The sequence below is a fragment of the Telopea speciosissima genome, chromosome 7, assembly GCF_018873765.1.
Source record: "Telopea speciosissima isolate NSW1024214 ecotype Mountain lineage chromosome 7, Tspe_v1, whole genome shotgun sequence".
NCBI classification, from domain to species: domain Eukaryota; kingdom Viridiplantae; phylum Streptophyta; class Magnoliopsida; order Proteales; family Proteaceae; genus Telopea; species Telopea speciosissima.
In genome coordinates, this window is record NC_057922.1 from 24,880,792 (window position 1) to 24,901,636 (window position 20,845).

The following is a 20,845-nucleotide window of genomic DNA, read 5'->3' on the forward strand; positions in this document are numbered from 1 at the left end:
ACGAATTGAAAAGAAAAGGAAAAACATCTTTGTCTCTCTTAACTTTCCTTTACTTTCTCTTCTTTTGCTGTCAAAGTTCCACGCTTTCACCTCCCTTAAGCTGGCTTATAATAATCATGCATTGAGAATAAGAATAATATTTGGTTCGAAGATCCTGTAGTGGCGGGAGTCTTGTGCACAGGCCAATGGGTTCGTCTCTCCACCGTTTGAAATAATTACTTGAACACCCCCAACAGTTAACCATTTCTTTCAAGTAGGTCAAGTCCGTTAGTTTAGTGATGATGTCATCAGTTAAACTTTTTGTAATACCTAAATTACCCTTAAAAGGTATTGAAGTGATAGATTTACCCCTTCTTCTTCTTCTTCCTTCTGCAACAAATAAAACCGGAAAATAATGAGGAGCAAAACCATGAAGGGAGAGAAATAGAGAAAGCAAGGGAGATAGAGCAGAATCGGGTAAGAGTGAGGGAAAGGGAGTTGAAATATTGAAGAAAGGGTTTCAATCTTGTAGCAGCAGCTTGGATTCCAAGTTTTGGTTAATGCTTTGTCTTGGGTTCCTATTTGAGGTGGTGAAAAAAATCAAAGAAGAAAAAGGGAAAATTTTGTTTGGGTTCTCTGTTCTTTCCTGAAATGGTGAAATAAATAGAAGAAAATCGAGATGGATTCTCGCCTCCTCAATCTCTTGTCTAACCTAGTACTCTGGAAAAATCGCCACATCATTTGTAAGGTTTTCAAGAAGATAATCAAAAATAGTGAAGATAAGAACGAGTTCAGATCTGTCGAGATCCATGGTGGAAGTAGAGAGCCAGAAAACCCCAAGCCTAGCTGCGCAATACTCATTATTTCCATGGCGGAACGAGTTCAGATCTGTCGAGATCCATGGCGGAGGTTTGTGCTAGATTTTCAAGGCTGAATGTTGTGAGACTCTTGCCATTATTTCCAGGTCTTTTTTGAAATCGATTTGGGTTTGAAATCTATTAGGGTTTGAAATCAATAAGGGATAGGGGTGATGGGGTTGCATGAGGAAGAAGGAGGAGGAGGAGGAGGAGGAGAAGGGGGTAAATCTGTCAAATTTCATTGTTTCTATTGAATAGGTGATAAGGGTAAAATGGACATTTCCATTTCAACACTAACAGAAGACTAACACCGTCAAGTTTCAAGAGTGCCAAGTAATTGTTTCAAACGTTGGTAATCATAAGTAAAATGGCCATAGTACAGGGGGTGTCCAAATAATTTTCTCTTTTTAATAATATTTTATTCTCCCTCCCTTTCCCCTAAGGGTGTTAAATGATCCGGTTAGGTTTAAATCATTTAATTAAACGGTCTCAATTTTAAAACTATATATAACCGAAGCATTTATTAAACAGTTTCACAGTTTCATTTTAAATGGCTTGGCTTGGTTTCGGTAAACAATTTACATTTATGTACATCTAAGAATGTTAAACAGTTTGGTTCAATTTAAACCGTTTAATAAAATGGCCTCAGTATTGAAACCATTATAGAATTTTCTATTGAACGGTTTCGGTCCCATTTTGGTTTGATTTTGACATCCATTTTTCCATCTCGCTCTTCGATTTTTGTTGCTACAAAATTTGTTTTTATTTAAGGAAAATTACACTGCCGCCCCCTGAGGTTCGTACTAAATATAGAGTGACCCCCTATGTTTTTAAATTATATAGCCACACCCCCTGAGTTTTCACTCCGTTAGTTAGATGTTATGGTGTTGGTTAATTTTTCCTTCAAATGACTAATATACCCCTTTCAGGTTTTCATTCATCTCTCCTTAGATTGTCGACACGTGGCAGATAAAAATCCGACGATCAGATTTGGGTCATGACTTTCACCCACCAACCCTGACCTAACCCTAGTTACCCATCATCTCTCCTCCCTCCTTCTCGCTCTCTACTACAAATCCTTAGTTTTTCTATTTCTCTCTCCTCCTCTGCACAAAAAAAAAAGGGTAATTTACACATACCACCCCTGAGGTTTGACGAAAGGATATTTTTACCTCCCAGTTTTGGAAAATTCTGTGTACCCCCATGAGGTTTGCAAACGGTAACAAATAAGCCCATTCCGTCAGTTCATGACTAATAGTGTTAAAATTTATATTTGAACTGACGGAACTGCCCTTGGCAATTTAGGGTTTCAAATTAGGGAAAAACCCCAAATCTGAACCCTTAGCTCACCTGCCCCATTCCATTTCTGCGTCTACCCTAAATTAGGGTTTCGAAGAGAGATGTTTAAAAACTCAACTCAAACAATTCAATTATGCATAAAACTCTGGTTGATTGGTCGATCATGTAAGTAGAATATCTCAGCAAAATCAGAAATCTGAGACTAATAATTTGAGATATTGGAGAGTCCTGCTCTAGTTAGGAAACCAAATGATGCAGATAGGCGTTGGACAAATTAGATTTGAGAGTTTTTGGAATGAAATTTTGTTAGGTTAACCAATAGTTGCCATGATCCTTGTGTGCATCTCTTCCCTCCTTTGATTTCTACTTCTTCTTCTCTTCTTCTTCTTCTACTCAGCTACTGTTTGTGTCACTGTTGATAATACCTGACTGAGAAGGAAGTGATTGAACTCCTTGCTGCTCTTTGGTTTTGACCTGAGATCCTAATTGGAGGCAGTATCCATATAGGTAATCCTAATCCAAGGGTTCCACCACCCAAATCAACCCCTGTTTTGAAGATCAATCGTAACCTAAAACACGAACACTCCTAACGTAGTTTCTGGAAGTAGTGATGGGAATAACGAGACCCAAGTGTACCTGAATGTCTATGATCTCACCCCTATGAATAATTACATGTCCTGGTTTGGAGTAGGAATCTATCATTCGGAAATTGAAGGTATCACATCCCATTTCTACTTCTGCAATCAATTTTTAGTTTTTTTAAAGGGAAAAAATGGTATGATGGGTTTCATTTCTTTCCCCTTTGGAAGAAACTGCGTTTTTTTCAAGGTGTTGAAATTTCTTTTCTAAGGAGACGCGGGCGGAGAATGATGGGCAGGTGATGATGGAGCGCCAGAGCTTGCAGACTGCGCTAGCTCTAACAATGGATCGTATTGGAAGGTAGGAAAGGATCAGGCCTATTAAGTATGAACCCAGGGAAACCCAATCATATTGGACCGAACAAGCTCGAGTATCGTTTTCTTTCATTATTGACTACTGGAAGAGAATCAGAATAAAAAATCAAGAATCAAGAATTTGTTATTGATAGATAAAAATCAAACAAAAACCCAGAAAAGAAGAACAAATTAAAACTGAAAAAAGAAGAGGCTGATAGTGTAACAGTTGATTCAACTAATCCATTACAGTAACCATCCAATTTGATTGGTTTCTGGGTAGGTATGCTTGAGGATCGAGAGATGTGAGTCGCAGGTTTTTTTGGGGAAGATGAGTAGGTGCAGGTAATTTTATTTTTTTTTGGTAAGGGTAATTTTATCATTTCATCCCATGTTTTTAACATTGTTAGTTATGAACTGACGGAATTGACTTATTTGTTACCATTTGCAAACTTCAGGTATACAGAATTTTCCAAAACTAGGGGGTAAATATATTCTTTCACCAAACTTCAGGGGTGATATGTGTAAATTACCCCAAAAAAAAAAAAAAAAAAAAAAAAACAGGATGAAACAAATCCAGGAACGGTCTGACCCTCCGCCTCCTCTGCCCCTGCAGTTTCATGTTGCTGCGGTTGCTATTGGTATTAGCACTAGAAGCTCGGGAGAGCAGAGGTCTTTCTCAATGGCTTCTCGCCCCCAAACAACATCGAGGAGAGGAAAAGATAACGACCCTGATTACCACGTCCTCTAAATATCATTGACTTCATCCCCCTAGTGAACGAGATGGAAATCGATCAGAGAGGATCCGGGAAGGAGGTAGGAGGAGGAATTTGTTGTTACATGAAATGGGTTCGTTGAATTGCTCTGTTTTGTAATTGGGTTCGATTTGTTTGGTCAGAGGGAGAAGGGGGAGACAGAGAGGAGAAAGATAGCACATAATAGCACATTTCTTTATTTTATACTCAGAACTTTGATTTGAACAGAGAGAAGATTGCACTCATGAACTTCCTAGAGAGAGAGAGAGGTCTTGAATAACTTTGCAACTTCTATTATCTCTCATCATCCCTCTCCCTCCTTTAATTTAAGTATGCATATCCAATATATATTCTTCCCATTTCACATTTATTTATATATTCCACGGCCTTCCCAGGCAAGTGGGGAAGCTCGTCTTCACTGGTTCCAGATCGGAGGTGGTCCCGATCCCTCCGCCTCAGACAACGCCAGCGTTCGTGGACGTTTTCCGACGGCTTCGAAGGGTCCTTCGTACTCGGGCCGTTCCTGGATTTGTTTCATCCTCTTCTCTTTTTTCTTGTGCAGAGAAAGAGAGAGAAATAGAAACACTAAGAGAGGAGTTGCAGTAGAGAGAGAGAGTGAGAGGGAGGAGAGACGATGGGTAACTAGGGTTAGCTTAGGGTTGGATGGATAAAAATCATGATTCAAATCTGACTGTCGGATTTTTATCTGCCATGTGTCGATAATCTAAGGGGAAATGAACAAAAACCCTTAAAGGGGTGCATTAGTCATTTGAGGGAAAAATTAACCAGCACCGTAACACTTAACTAATGGAGTGGGACCTCAAGGGGTCTGGTTGTATAATTTAAAAATACAGGGGATCGTTCTGTATTTAATACAAACCTTAAGGGGTAGTAGTATAATTTTCCCTTTTATTTATTGAAAAGACTAGAAGGTAGCTATCCAAACAGTACCATTTATTATCTCTCCTACTCGGCTCCACTGAAAATAGATTGTGAAGCTCCCCACGAATTGAATCATCTTTACGATTTAGATCACCAACCACCTCATGGTTCCATTTCCAAAGAACCTTTGAAGGTCTTGGAGGATGGATTCAAATCATCTATTACCGAGTTGCTCAGTGGGACCATGTTGCCTAAACCAACATGGCGAGGCATGCAATGATCGTCTTACCTCCACTTGGGCAAGGTGCTTGAACAGGGGTAAGACGATCATTGCATGCTTCACCGTATCTAGGCAGCACGGTCTTGCAAGGCAGCTCGGCAGTAGAGGATCCAAATGGCTTGGAGGATACCCGCAGAATGTAAGCTACGCTTTAGTAGATGGACATGTAAACACAGAACACGCATGCGAAGAGATATCATTAAGGGGCAATTATTATCACTATTCTACACTTAGCCTATATTTAATAAAACTATTCTATCTTAAACTCTTTTTCTAATACTACTCTGCTTTTAAACTTTTACATCTCCTTCTACCCTCATATTTTTAAATATCCAGATTGCCCTTCCTTTTCACCTAGTGACTTGATAATCTATTTAACCTACCATTCTTCTTCTATTTTCTTTATTATTTTTGTCATTAAATAGTAAAAAATGAAAGCATCCACCTGCTTCTTCTCTCTCCCGTTTTTTACTCCATTTATTTCTTTTTCTTCAATTTTTTATTCAATATTTCATCCTCATCGTTCTTCTTCGAATAGATCATGGTTCTAAGTATCAGTATCGTATCGCCCGTATCGATTTTGCTAGTCATCGATACTGATACCGTATCAATAACACGGTACAAACAAGGGGTTAAATGGTCAGAAAACTCAATTTTTAAGGAAATTCATGGGTAATTTTGTCTGATACAGTTGATCTAGGCCGATACTGTGTTGGTAACATATTGGTTTTGCAAGTTACCAATACCGTTTCGATACCATGCACTAAAACCATGGAACTTATCGACTTTCTTCAAAGCACCCGACTTCTTCTCTCTCTTCCTCTTTTTATTCAATTTACCCTTTCGTGTTTTTTATTTTTTATTAACCTACACCATGATTCTCGAATCATCATTATTCTTCTCCCTCTTCATACTCGCAGAAGCAAAAGGCAACCCTCCCTCTTCATTACAATTGATCTCTACAAAACCATCTTCATCTCTCCTCAACCTCGTAGCTATGGGATAGAATGACACAAGATCAATCATCGGATTGTCTTTGCTTTATTGTCAATAAAAAAAATTAATTAAATAAAAAAATTGAAAAAAAAACCAAAAAACAATCGAATGGAGCAAAAAACGGGAGAGAGAAGTGGGTGGATGCTTCCAATTTTTACTATAAATGATAAAAATAGTCAAACATAGAAGAAGAATGATAGGTAAAATAGATTAGCGGGTAACTTAGGTGAAAAGGAAGGACAATCTAAGTATTAAAAAACATAAGGGTAGATGGAGATGTAAAAGTTTAAAAGTATTGGGGGCGATAAAGGTCGCCTGCATACTGAAGACGAAGAGTGATGCGGCACGAGCTCAAAACCCAAAACGCGTAACTTGCTTGGAAAAGGCAAATAATCTTCTCGATCAAAGAGATGAAACCTCGACTCCCACTTCTAATTAAGTACTTTTGCAGCTTAAATCTCTCAATCTTCCCAGGAAGGAGATCTGGGTAATCATATAAATGTCTTTGGACACACCAACGGTGCATTGGAGCCCAGTGATCTTCCATTGATATAGTCAGAAACTTTTGTATGTCGGGACAACAGTATGGTTGCAGATTAGAAAGAACCCATAGATCTGCCTTTCATAAAGAAGCCAGCAATCTCACAGAGTTTTCTTCAGAGAATGTCTTTGTTTTTCCTCTTTGGATTCTTATTTTAAGGCCTTTTTTCTCAAGGTGAAGAAGAGAACTCAAGGAAGAAGGAGAAGGAAGGCTTGGATCTGTTGACTCTCAACAAGGTTCTTCAAGAAGAAGGGTTTCTTGAAGGATTACTTTACTCTCTGCCATATTCTCAACCATTGTAACAGCTGGTTGTCTCACCACAAGTAGGCTTAATACTTGTATTTTCTCTATTGATAGTATTCCTCAAGCTTTGGACAAAAAGCTTCAGAGACTTTATTTTATGGGTTTTTCCATATTTGATACTGGAAGCTGCTGGTTTGATTTTGCTTAATGGTTTTTTCTTTTTCCCATTTGAGGGTTTTTGATGTATAATCTCTTCTTGCGATGTGTGTATTGTTCTTTTGGTGTTTGATTATCTACCTCACTTGGATTTCATTTATATTTATGTGGTCTGTAATAACCCAAACAGCTTTCTGGTGGTGGCTTAATGGAAAGGCTGTAGACCTGTATATGGATGGATGCCACTTTTCATATATGGATGAACATTCATCCTCATGGGATTATAATATATGTTGCTTTTGACTTGTGTTATTTTATTTTATTTTTTCATTTTATTTCTAGGTTTCTTTTTTAAAATTTCAATGGATCAGAGTTCAGAGGAAAAACCAAACATAAACGAAAGAAAGAGAAAGAGAGATTACATCCATAAGGAACTCTTGCAACATGCTACTGATTTGGTGATACAGCCCCAAAATTATATGTAGATATTACTCAACAGCTACAACAACGCATAGTTGAGCAAGAAGCTGAGGTGGCGCAAGCTGGGGAAGCTGAAGTGGCATTAGAAGCTACTAGACAAGCTGAGGTGGCATTGGAAGCTACTAGACAAAGAAGACCTCCCAGCTGGCTCAGGGATTATGTAGAGAGTTAATTTCCAAGTGGGTTACACAAGTTGTGATTCTGTTGGATTAGTTGTTACAATTGAGAATACCCTGTTACTCTCCAATTCTTGGTTACGTTACATTACAGTCTTTCATTGTAAAAGCTTTAAATAGCTGTTGTAAAAGGTTAGAAAACAACAACGAAATGATCAATTTCTTCTGTTCTCCTTTTCTCTCTCTCTCTCTCGCAATTCTAACCCTTCTATCTCCTTTGGGAGCTGAACCACTGTTCAGCTTGTTCTTATCTTCTCCTCTGTTCTCATCACTGGTGCTTTCATTGAGATTCTTCCATGGCTGAAGGTACTAGAACCCAGAGAATGGAGGATAACGTTCGTTCTCTTCTTGATTTCAAGAAGACTGCCGAGACACAACTACTGTTGTTGCAGCAGAGCAGTTTGGAGATCAATCAAAATCTCCAGCAATTCATGGCCACGGTAGAAACACAGCTCAATGATATCCATTTTCATCAAACTAACCAAGCCCCTCGTTCCAATACCGACATTCCACCATTGCAGCTTGCAATTTCGTCCTCTGCTCCACCGATGAAGCATATACGGCTGGATGTTCCTCGCTTTGACGGGTTGAACCCTGTAGATTGGGCCTTCAAAGCTGAGCAGTTCTTCCGTTATCACAATACACCTGAGGATCAACGTCTGGTCGTTGCTTCTTTCCATATGGATGGTGCTGCTTCATCTTGGTTTCAATGGATGCACAACAACAATCTTCTAGGCTCCTGGAAATCTTTTTTGGCAGCACTTCTTCAACGATTTGGTCCGACAGCTTTCGATGATCATAGGGGTGCCTTGTCTAAGCTCCAGCAGACTGGGGATGTTGCTGCATACCAGGCCCAGTTTGAACAATTATCCAATAAAGTTAGTGGCCTTTCAGAACAATTCCTCTTAAGCTTCTTCATTTCAGGATTAAAACCAGAGCTCAGGCGTGAGTTGTTAATCGCCCAGCCTACAACCCTCCTTCAAGCCATGGCTATGGCTCGGATGCAAGAAGAAAAATACCAAAAACTTCAATCTTTATGGCCCAAATCCAATTCCTCCACAGGTCTATTTCGATCTCCACACAACCAACCTGCTATATTACCAACACCCCCTGTCAATTTACCAACAACCCCAGCCATTTTACCAACACCAACCATCCATCATCCTTCTCAGATTCCCATTCGCAGGTTGAATTCCGCAGAAATGCAGGCCCGTAGGGAGAAGGGGCTCTGTTTCAATTGTGATGAGAGATATACTAAGGGACATAAATGTAAGCATCGTTTTTTATTACTGATAGCAGAGGACGATGTTGATCAGGAGCATATGAGCATTGTAGAGGAACTGATTACTGAGAAATCAAAAGTTAGTTTACATGCCTTGTCAGGGAAATTTGCTCCCTCTACAATAAGGTTAATGGGTACATATGCAGATAGGCAAATACAAGTGCTGATTGACAGTGGGAGCACCCACAATTTTGTACAAGCGCGGGTGGCACAACTACTGCAATTGCATATTGTTCCTATTAGAGAATTCAAGGTGCTGATAGGTAATGGTGATTACCTCCTTTGTTCAAAGAAATGCAAGCCAATTTCCTTACAATTGCAAGGCCATACTTTCACCATTGAGTTATACTTGTTGCCAATTGAAGGAGCCGAGATAGTTCTTGGGATTCAATGGCTGAGCATTGGGTCCTATCTTAACAGATTATAAGCATCTTACCATGAATTTTGAATGGGAGGGTCGCAAAGTTCGATTACAAGGAGAAATGGTCATCAGCATGACCTGTATCTCATCATCAATTGGCTAAAATGACAATACTGACAAATCGTAGCTTCATTTTATCATATGAAGATGGTATCTACAGACATTAATTTCGAGACAGAGCAAGAGGGGCAGCTACCGCCCTCTGTAGCACAAATCTTGGCAGAATTTGAGGTTGTGTTCAGAGAACCAACCCAACTACCTCCTACAAGGCAGTTTGACCATCGAATACACCTACAATCTGGGGCCAACTCAGTAAACGTTCGACCTTATAGATATCCTCAATTTCAGAAAGCGGAGATTGAAACTTTGGTACAACAAATGCTGACCAGTGGCATAATCAGAGTGTCCCACAACCCTTTCTCTTCTCCAGTGCTCTTGGTTAAAAAAAAAGATGGTTCATGGCGTTTTTGCATTGATTACAGGGCTCTCAATGCCATCACCATAAAGGATAAGTTTCCGATCCCTACTATAGATGAATTACTTGACGAACTCCATGGTGCTACTGTTTTTTCAAAAATTGATCTTAGATCTGGTTATCATCAAATTAGAGTTGTGGCAGAGGACATTCATAAAACCGCCTTTAGAACTCATGAAGGGCATTATGAGTTCCTAGTAATGCCTTTTGGCCTTACGAATGCACCTTCTACTTTCCAAGCACAGATGAATTCAATACTCAAACCATTTCTTCGAAAGTTTGTGGTTGTCTTCTTCGATGACATTCTTATATACAGCACTTCATTGATTCAACATGCACAACATTTACGGGAGGTAATGCAATGCTTGCAACAACATCAACTATATGCAAAAAGGTCTAAATGCAAGTTTGCTCAGGCCTCCATTGATTACCTGGGCCACATTGTTTCAGCTCAGGGGGTTGAACCAGATCCACAGAAAATTAAATGTATGATTGACTGGCCTATACCTGAAAATCTCAAAGCCTTGAGAGGTTTTCTTGGTCTTACAGGTTATTATAGGAAGTTTGTATTTCAGTATGCTAAGATTGCAGCCCCTCTAACCGACTTATTGAAGGCTAATTCCTTTCAATGGAGTGATAAGGCCTCTGCAGCCTTCAATGTTCTCAAACAGGCCATGGTTTCAGTCCCTGTCTTAGCTCTTCCGGATTTTACCAAATTATTTGTTGTAGAGACTGATGCTTCTCTTGTGGGAGTGGGGGCAGTATTAATGCAAGATACTCACCCCATTGCTTATTTCAGCAAAAAACTTAATAAACATTTACAGAATGCATCCACATATGTTCGAGAACTCTATGCTATTACCCAAGCTGTACAAAAGTGGAGGCAATATTTGCTTGGCAGGAAGTTCATTATTCAAACTGACCATAAGAGTCTTAAAGAGTTGATGACACAGGTAGTTCAGATCCCGGAGCAACAACACTACCTCAGTAAGCTAATGGGATTTGTTTACATCATCCTTTACAAGCCAGGCTATGACAATGGAGCTGCTGATGCACTATCTCGGTTACCAGGAGTGGCCAATCTTCCAGTTACTTGTGAGGACATGACTCCTACATCTGCCACTTTAACTGCTATCTCCTTTGTTACTTTTGATTTTATTGATCAGTTAATAGAAGCTAATCAGTCCCACCCTGAGCTATTAGCCATTCATGAGACCATTCAGCAGGATAGCAGAACTGAGGATGTTTATTCAGTTCGAGGTGGAATTTTATACTACAAGGACCGACTCAGAATTCCATCAGATTCACCCTTGAAACAACAACTCCTACATGAGTTCCATGATATTGCACTGGGGGGACATGGAGGTGTCAAGAAGACCTTAAAAAAATTGCAAGCAAAGTTTTATTGGCCAAACATGAGGACTGATGTTGAGAACCATATTCAGCATTGCTTAGTTTGTCAACAGGTTAAATACTCGACCCAAAGACCAGCTGGGACATTGCAGCCATTGAGTGTACCTCACCAAGTTTGGGATGAGATCACTATGGATTTTATTGTTGGTTTGCCACTATCTCATGGGTTTACGGCCATATTTGTGGTAGTTGATAGGCTCACAAAATACAGCCACTTTGCTGCACTTCCAACTCATTTTTCAGCTACTAAAGTAGCTGCTGTTTTTATCAACATGGTAGTAAAACTCCATGGGTTTCCAAGTTCAATTGTCACTGATAGGGACCGAATCTTCCTTAGTACTTTTTGGAAACATTTATTGATCCATAGTGGAACTACACTGAAGTACAGTACAGCCTATCATCCTCAAACTGATGGGCAAACTGAGGTGGTCAATAGATCCTTGGAACAGTACCTAAGGTGTTTTGCAGCGGATTACCCTAAGCAGTGGTACAAATGTTTGGCTTGGGCTGAGTTTTGGTACAACACTTCCTATCACACAAGTATCAAGATGACACCTTTTCAAGCATTGTATGGAAGAATTCCTCCCACGATTCCTTTTTATATTGAGGGTCACTCTTCAGTGGAGGCAGTGGATTCAGATTTATGTGATAGAGGGCTTTTATTACAACAGTTGAAGTCTAACTTACTCAAGACTCAGCAGCGGATGAAGGCTTATGCTGACATGCATAGGAGGGACTTAGAATTTGAAATTGGAGACTGGGTTTGGCTCAAGCTACAACCATATCGACAGCTCTCAGTGTCATCACGACCATCTCAAAAAATTGGCAAAAGATATTATGGTCCCTTTGAGGTTATAGGTAAAATAGGGGCAGTGGCTTATAAACTGCAGTTACCATCTCATTCACAAATCCATGATGTATTCCATGTTTCTCAATTAAAACCTTATCGCGGTCCTACTCCTCCGCTTGCTGTACTGCAATTACCCCCTGTCAATTTGGCTGCTCAACCAATAGTTGTTCCGATAGCCGTTGTGGGCCAACGACAGATTTGGCAACAGGGAAGGCTTGTACCTCAAGTCCTGGTACAGTGGGATGGGCTGTTACGGGAAGATGCCACTTGGGAAGATTTCTCTGGCTTTCAGGCCTTATACCCTCATCTCAACCTTGAGGACAAGGTTTGTTTCGATGGGGGTAAGGAGTGATACAGCCCCAAAATTATATGTAGATATTACTCAACAGCTACAACAACGCATAGTTGAGCAAGAAGCTGAGGTGGCGCAAGCTGGGGAAGCTGAGGTGGCGCAAGCTGGGGAAGCTGAAGTGGCATTAGAAGCTACTAGACAAGCTGAGGTGGCATTGGAAGCTACTAGACAAAGAAGACCTCCCAGCTGGCTCAGGGATTATGTAGAGAGTTAATTTCCAAGTGGGTTACACAAGTTGTGATTCTGTTGGATTAGTTGTTACAATTGAGAAGACCCTGTTACTCTCCAATTCTTGATTACGTTACATTACAGTCTTTCATTGTAAAAGCTTTAATAGCTGTTGTAAAAGGTTAGAAAACAACAACGAAATGATCAATTTCTTCTGTTCTCCTTTTCTCTCTCTCTCTCTCTCGCAATTCTAACCCTTCTATCTCCTTTGGGAGCTGAACCACTGTTCAGCTTGTTCTTATCTTCTCCTCTGTTCTCATCATTTGGCTAAATATCTGGAAAAAGATTTAGCCCCTGAAATTGAGCAGAGTTCAAGGGAAAAATCAGACCTAAGCGAAAGAAAGAGAAAGAGAGACTACATCCATAAGGAACTCTTGCAACATGCTACTGATTTGCTTAAATATCTGGAAAAAGATTTAGTCCCTCAAGAGGAGCCGACAGTATCTGAACCTCCTAGCAGATACTGTCATGACGATGACAAATTTAACGAAGGGTCCAGTATGTTTGGAAGGGTTTCTCATGAGGATGACTATAATTCTACAGGCAACCTTCTTCAAAAGATTGTAGATTTGAAAGCTATTTCTGATTTTATGGCAGAAATAGAATTGAAGAAGACCAACCTTCTCAACAGTTTGTTGGAAGATAGAGATCAAGTTCATCAAAGTACGTATCTCCATGAGGTTGTTGGTTATTTTATTACTTTTGTTTATATATGAGTTATGGTTTTAGCTACAAAATCTTACTTCATGGTTTTGTGTTATGTTTAATAGAGATACAAAAACTACATCAGGAAGAACAGAACCATATTCAGAGGATAATTCAATTAGAAAAACAATTAGATGCCAAAGATACTTTAATTGAGCAGTTAAAAGGAACATTAGAAGTGATGAGGAAACACATGAGAGATAAAGATGATGCTGATGCAGAAGTCCAGAAAAAGATGGAGTCAATGAAGCAAGAGCTGAACGATAAAAAAAAAGAGTTAGAGGGCTTTAAATCAGTCAACCAAACTCTTGAAAAGGAGAGAATAAGTTGTACTTTAGAGCTGCAGTTTGCTCGTTGGACATTAATTAATGTAAGTACTCTTAAGTGTCTACAATTTCTCATTCTTTACTGTTCATATCTTACCATGATATGTCTTTTACAGTACTACTAAACTATTGTTCATTAGCTTATGCTTTTACAAATTGGACATTTCATAATTTTTTTCATTTCTCATATGATCATCTTCCTCACTATTGCTGTTGTGAGACTAATTTCCTTCGTCATTCTTACAGGGTTGGAAACAAATATCAAGTGAAACGTCAGGTAGTTGTGCTCAAATTGGAGTCAAGAGAGTGGGAGTTCTGGACAACAAACCATTTCTTAATGCATGCAGATAGAAATATCCTGCTGAAGAAGCAGTTCAAAAGGCTGTAGATATGCATTTTGTGTGGGAGAACCACCTCAGAAGCGCAGGGTGGCACCCTTTCAAGATCATCTTTGTTGATGGGGAAAAACAGGTTGTTCATTTTAAATATGAATCTGTTATCTTCTCCTTCCATTGTCCTTAATTTTTTTTTTCCTATAGGATCTCGGAAAATCCACTACATCTTCCAGTTTATACATTGTTGTTATATCTCACCTGTTTAGTAACTAGCTCTTTCAAAATTATACAGAAATTAGAATAAAAATTATTGTATTATACTTTGGTACTCATATATTTTATATGTGCAGGAAATAATAAATGAAGAGGATGAAAAGCTGAAAAGCCTGAAGAATGATTTGGGTGGAGAAGTTTGCAGGGCAGTTACTACAGCCCTAAAGGAGATAAATGATTATAACTCAAGCCTGTGGTACATCAAATATGATCTATGGAACTTCAAAAAAGAAAGGAAAGCCACATTAACAGAAGGAGTTGCATTTATTCTGAAACAGCTTAAGCAAATGCGAAGGAGTTCATAGAAGCGGGCGTGATGGTTACAGATCTCCTTCCACATCTGGTGGAGCTCTTCATATCGTCCTTCTTACTTCTGGGAATGGAGTCCTTCGTTATAATCCTTTTGAATTTTCTTCTCCTTTTTTATGTTAGCCTGTGATTTTGTTCGGCCATGTTGATGATGAATGATGTAAAGCTACTTTTCCACCATATTTTTTAATCTTCTTTGTCTTGTTTTGTGTCTTTCCTTGCTGGTGTGGCATCATTGTAATTGACGATTGTGGGAGACTGGGAGTAGAGTGGGAAAATTATTTCCTCCAGTTCCCTGCCTGGCCCAGTTCCTCTAAAAAAGGGTGTACTAGAATGATCACCCTACCCCTGCCCGAACACGGAAAATTATCACTTCCAGTTTGCTGTTTGGCCCAGTTCCCCAATTCCTCTAATAGGGGGATGGTGGACCCCACCCGGGCAGAGTGTTTGGGCATGGGTAGAGAGGTTATTTCAGCCCCCCTTTGTTAGAGGAACTGGGGAACTGGGCTGGGCAGCCAACTGGAGGTGATAAAGATCCCCCGAACACAGCTTGGGAGGGGAGTAGACTTTTCTCTTGTGATGTGGGATTTTTTTCGCCCTAGTACTTGATCCCGTATTTCTCCTCAAGTGCTACTTGGGAGGTCGACACGTGGCTTATTCCAATCCAACGTTCACTGTGGAAAAATTATATTTTAAGCTCAAAAGATTAAGGCTACGTTTGGTAAATGTCTGAACAGTGTTCAAAACTGTTTTTTTTTAAAGAACAAAAAAACCATGAATTTACGTATGGTTTGACGATTTGTTTTTCTGTTCTTTTAGAACGAACCAAAAGAATCTTTCCATCAAAGAACGTTCTTTACAGACGGTCTGTAAAGAACAAGAACGACAAGTCGCGCATTATCCGGCAAAAAGCCTGTGACTCTTGAAAGGAAAGCTATCCTTGGGTAAAAAACGAAGGGGAAGAGAAGGAGAAGAGGAGGCGATCGAAAACCTGCAACTCCATAGGGCTTCAAGGTACGAACAACCTCTCGCATATCTCTCTCTCGCTCTCTCTCCCACTCTCTCTCTCTCTCTCTCTCTCTCTCTCTCTCTCTCTCTCGCACTCTTGGCAACTCGCTCTCGTTCTCTCTCTCGGTCGTCTGTATTTTGTGAAGTTTTTTTTATGGTTTTGAAAAGGTATGGATTTTAGGGATTTCTGAAGCAAAATTGATTTTTCCTTGCATGGATTTTAGGGATTTTACTGTTGCTAGATCGATCTGTAGTTTAGCCTGTGTTGGATTTTTATTTGGATTTTAATATCCTGAATCAGCCTCTCACCGTCTTCTCCTTCTTTTAACCTTCCTTTTTGTCTGGCTCTCTCTGTCTCGCTCTGTCCCTTACGCTCTCTCTGTCTCTCTCTCGGTCGTTGTTGTGTGAAGATCTGACTAGATCTGTAGTTTCTCTTTTCCCTCCTATTTGTTTTTTTGTCTATATATCGTTCATTTATAGGATGTACAAACCTGAAGATTTGCTCAGTTTGGATAGAGCAAAGTATAGTCAAGGAGGAGAGGGGAGAAAAGACGCACTAAGCAGGAATGGATGTTAGTCAGATGCAGAGACAGTTGAGGGAAATTACACAGCATCCTTGTTTCGTGAGGTTAGTCTTTGGTTTTTTTGTCCTTCTAATTCTCGGTAAATAGACTGAAATCTTAAATGGGTTCTTTTTGTTTGTTTGTTTGTTTGGGATTTTTGGATTTCTGTTCCGTTTTTTATCTGTTTGTTTTGGATGGTTTTATGGAACTACAGATGGGCAAATGACATCCAATGAGAAATAACTTTATGCAAAATATAGCAGCAACATTGCATAGGGGAAGAAATAGTGAATTCAGGAATATTTAAGGTTGTGCACCAGAAAATTTTCAAAGTTTGAACCACAAGGCTGGATTCTGCATTTGTCTTTTGGTGTTTCTCTGTATATAATTGATTTAATACAGAATTGTTTCTCTGTACTCTATGTTTTAAAACCCAAGATGAATAGAAATCGCAAAGATACATACAAGTGATATTTAGTTCCAACTTCCAATCTCAATCTTGATCTTCTTAGGCCAAGAGGGGAGAATTAAGGGGCTGGGGATACTGGTGTCAAGCTGTAATGTTCATATATGACCTAAGGGTGATTTACTAAAAGGAAAGGGGTCATGGTCTTGACCTTATAATGAGAGACCATTATTAATGGATCTTAATTAAAATTTTTTTCTTCTAATGTCATGTTTTGACCAATGGGTTGTAGATGTGTGAGAAAGCATATAAGAAGATCCAAAAAAAGGTAAGAATAAGTCACCCAGTACAGCCCATAAAGTCAGAATCAAGACAAAACCTATTGGAGATCTTTCTTTAGTTGGTTTTAAAACATATAAGAATCTGTGAATGGTTGGGATTTGGGAAAAAGTTCAAGAGTTGGAGGTAACAAGGAGAAGAGGGGAGATAAATCCATTAATGTCAGAAACTTAGAGCGGTGAATGAATATATGGAGAAAAGCAGCAAATTTAATAGCAAATCTGAGAAGTATCGAATATCAATCCCTTCCCCTGTTAAAATAGTTTTTTTAGGTCAATGTCCATCTCTACAATGAGAGGGAGTTAGAGATTGAGAGTAACAAATAGGGGAAGAAGATGTATGGGGGGGGGTGTTGAGATTAGAGAGTTGAGAATCTTTCATCATTTACTCCATTGCTTTCAAAATAACTGAGTCAGATAAAAGCTTCTATGAGGAAAGGAACTACTTTTGAATTTGAAGCAAACCCAGGAATCAGCAGCCCCTAGTTCCCTTTCTTTCATCATTATTTCATAAATGAAATGATTAGCAATATACTAGGACAACCAAAGACTATGAAAGTTTTTGTCTCCCTCTCCAATGGCCATTCTCCAACTCTCCAAAAAGTGAAAAAAGAAGACGAAGAAATTATAAGATTTTGAGTAAAGAAAAGGAAACACCAACAGGAAAAGCAAGAGAGGAAAAGGTAAAGAAGACTAAAGGAGAAAAGAAAGGAAGGATTTTTTCTTACTTCTTGTTTACTTGTCAAAATTCTCAATACATTTAACATTGGATTTGTCTCTAATGATTGGTTTTGTGACAATGTAATCAGAAGTCAAGAAGCTTCCTTTCCCTTTCTTTGATCCATAATTTTCAGTTCTCTGAGGCATGTATAAATCTGTTGATGATGATTTGGTTGGCATATCTTTGGATAGGCTAGGTTCATTTTGATAAGGTACGTGCAAAATTTGATAACTTGTCTCAGTCATGTTTTATCATGTATTGATTTTTCTAGTCATTTCAATGATTCTTTTTGAGTCCACGAGTTCTTATTGAGTAAATAGGAGGGCTTTAGGTGTTGATGTGAGAAAACTCCACTGCCCATACTTCAAGTATGGAAATCTTGCTTGTTAACTTTCTCATGCAAATATTCATTTCATTGCGACTCTCTTGATGTATTTCTGTTTTAGACCTTTGCTCATTACATTCCTCATGTAGAGATTCATGCTACTTCAATCTTTTTTGTTATATTTCGTTTTGGATCTCTACTTGATGGGTCTTTAGCTCAAATTGGTAGAGCACTTGGCACATGAGCATGTTCCAAGGGGATGGTGGTTCGAATCCACCAAGGCCCTTTTTAATGAGATATTTTAATTTTATGCTAAGGTTGGTTTGGTAATAGAAAAGGATTTTATAAGTATTTTTTTGGTAAAATTGACAAGGAAATGGCATTATTGTAATTAATATCAAATAGGAAAGAATAGGTTTTATCAAACACCATTTTCGTTCTGAACGGCATTCTTGAGACTGTTACCAAACGGTCATTTTCAGTCTCAGAACACCGTTCCAAATCAGAAACGCCAAAGAACGTTTCTAGTCAAGAACGGACGTTTTTTGTTCAGATATTTACCAAACGTAGCCTAAAGGCGCGTTTGGTAATGTTCAGAACGCCCTTTAGAACAGTTCTTTTGTTCTAAAAGAACAACAAAAGAACAAAAAAACATAAAAATGCGTTTGGTTGTGTTGTTCGTTTTTTCGTTCTTTTAGAACGAACCAGAGGTTTTTATCACCAAAAGAACGTTTACAGACCGTCTCGAACAAGAACGATAATTACATCGCGATATCGTGAAAACCCGTGATTTCGAGAAAAGAAGCCAACAACCTCCTTACGATAGATCTGGGGAAGAGAAGGGAATAGAAGGAGCAGAGGAAGAGAAGGTACCTGCAACTATGGCCAAGAAGGTAACCATGATCTTCTCTCGCTCTCTATCCCTCTCTCTCTCTCTCTCTCTCTCTCTCTCTCTCTCTCTCAATCTCTCTGTCTGGCTCTCTCTGTCCGCTCTCTCTCTCTCTGTGTGTCTAGGTTGTCCCTGTTGTGCGAAAATCAGCGGTTGATGGGGGGGGGTGGTTTTGTGTGTTATTGTGTCTCAGGAATTGGATCACCAACCCTATACTTGGAAGGATTCAGCCAAAAAGGTATGGGATTTTAGGAATTTTTTTGGTATGATTTGGGAATTTTGTATGATCTGTAATTTTAGGGATTTTTTTGGTATGATTTTGAGATTATGGAATATGAATTTTGAAGAAGCTGTGTGCTTGTCTACCATGTGAATTCAAGGGCATTATGAATTTGTTTCCTCATTTTTTTTTCAATTGCACAACACAGAACAGTCTGGTTAGTAATTGGGTCAGGTTCTAGTTGACCATTTGATCATTGGGTCATTCACTCAGACCTGATTCTCTGTCAATATGCTAGAATTTACTTATTCTTAAATGATTGTACTTGTCTGATTGTAAACCTGGCCATATAGTTCTAGTGGGGGTGGAGTTGTGCTGTAGTCCACACGGTGTAAGGATTATGCATTGAGGGAGAGGAGTTTAAAATGGAGTAAATGTAGTAGGTTATGTTATGACTTATGAGATTATATTTAATTTCAATTGATGTTTGTAATGTCTACTGTCTTTGAATGTGGAGATGGATGGTTAATCTGGGCACATGTGAAAAACATAACATGCCAAACTTTTCTGGTTATGTGATACTTTGAACAGGGGAGAGTCATAAAGGTTAGCATTTCATAATGCAATAGAAGATGTGAAAAGAGGAAATCCTGTTGATTATGTGATACTTTAAAAACCAAAAAAAAAAAAAAAAAACATACTATTTAACTGTTGGAGTACCCACTTGTTGAAGACTTCATTCTAAAACTTTCTGAATATGTGACTGCAGGACTCCAATTTGAGAACTCATGTGATGTTGGGGTTTTCTCTAAATTGACAAATGCATATTGCTCTTAATTATCTAGAAGTTTGAGAGAGAGAGATTTTTATGTTATACTAGACTGCTTCCAAGTTGGAGAACCTCTTGTGGATTTTGTAGCAGGTGGCCACTCATTTAATGTCCATGGAGAAGGATGATCCCAAAGGTCCTTTGCAGGCCTGCATTTCTCTACTAAAGACATGATATAATGGAAGGCTTTTGTGTCAGGGACTAATTTTCTTCAGCTTTCTCTGTGGAATTGGATCAGTTGGACAACGAAGTAACCACAGGAGCAATGCCTGCCTTTATATTTGTTATGATATAAACAATTGAATATGTTACTCCGGTTTTATTAGTAAATTTTAGATCTATAGTTCCTTGCTTCTAATGTCCTTAATCTTGTAAGATATTTTTTTTTCAGTTCTTTGCTTGTTTAAGGATCTCTCTCTCTCATAAGTTTTGTAATTCCCCCTCTTTGCTGTTCTGGTTTGTCTTTAATTCCCCCTCATTACTGCTTCTTTTAGTTGCTTGATAGGATGATTCAAACTTGATTTGGGGTCTACCACAATAATACACATTACATGGTTCAAATGAACCAGTTAGGACTATAGTCTTTGGCCTTTTAGTGAAGAATTCAATCTTGATATCTGAACTGCAGGGTAGAAATTAACAATGCTGTACACCAGTAAGTTGCATTATGATGATTCTATCAATTAATACAGTAAATTAATTAATAATACTCTAACCTGTGTCCCCTAATCAATGAGTACTTGATGGGTCTTTAGCTCAAATTGGTAGAGCACTTGGAACATGAGCATGTTCCAAGGGGATGGTGGTTTGAATCCACCAAGGTCTTTTTTATTCAATTGTTCATAGCATAGTCAGTTATGTCACTAATCCAATCAAGAACCCAATTTTAGTGGCATCTTTGAAATTTGATATATTTTTATAATTACTTTGGTTATGTTAATGAGATATTTTAATTTTATGCTAAGGTTGGTATGAGAAAATGATTTTACAAGTATTTTTGG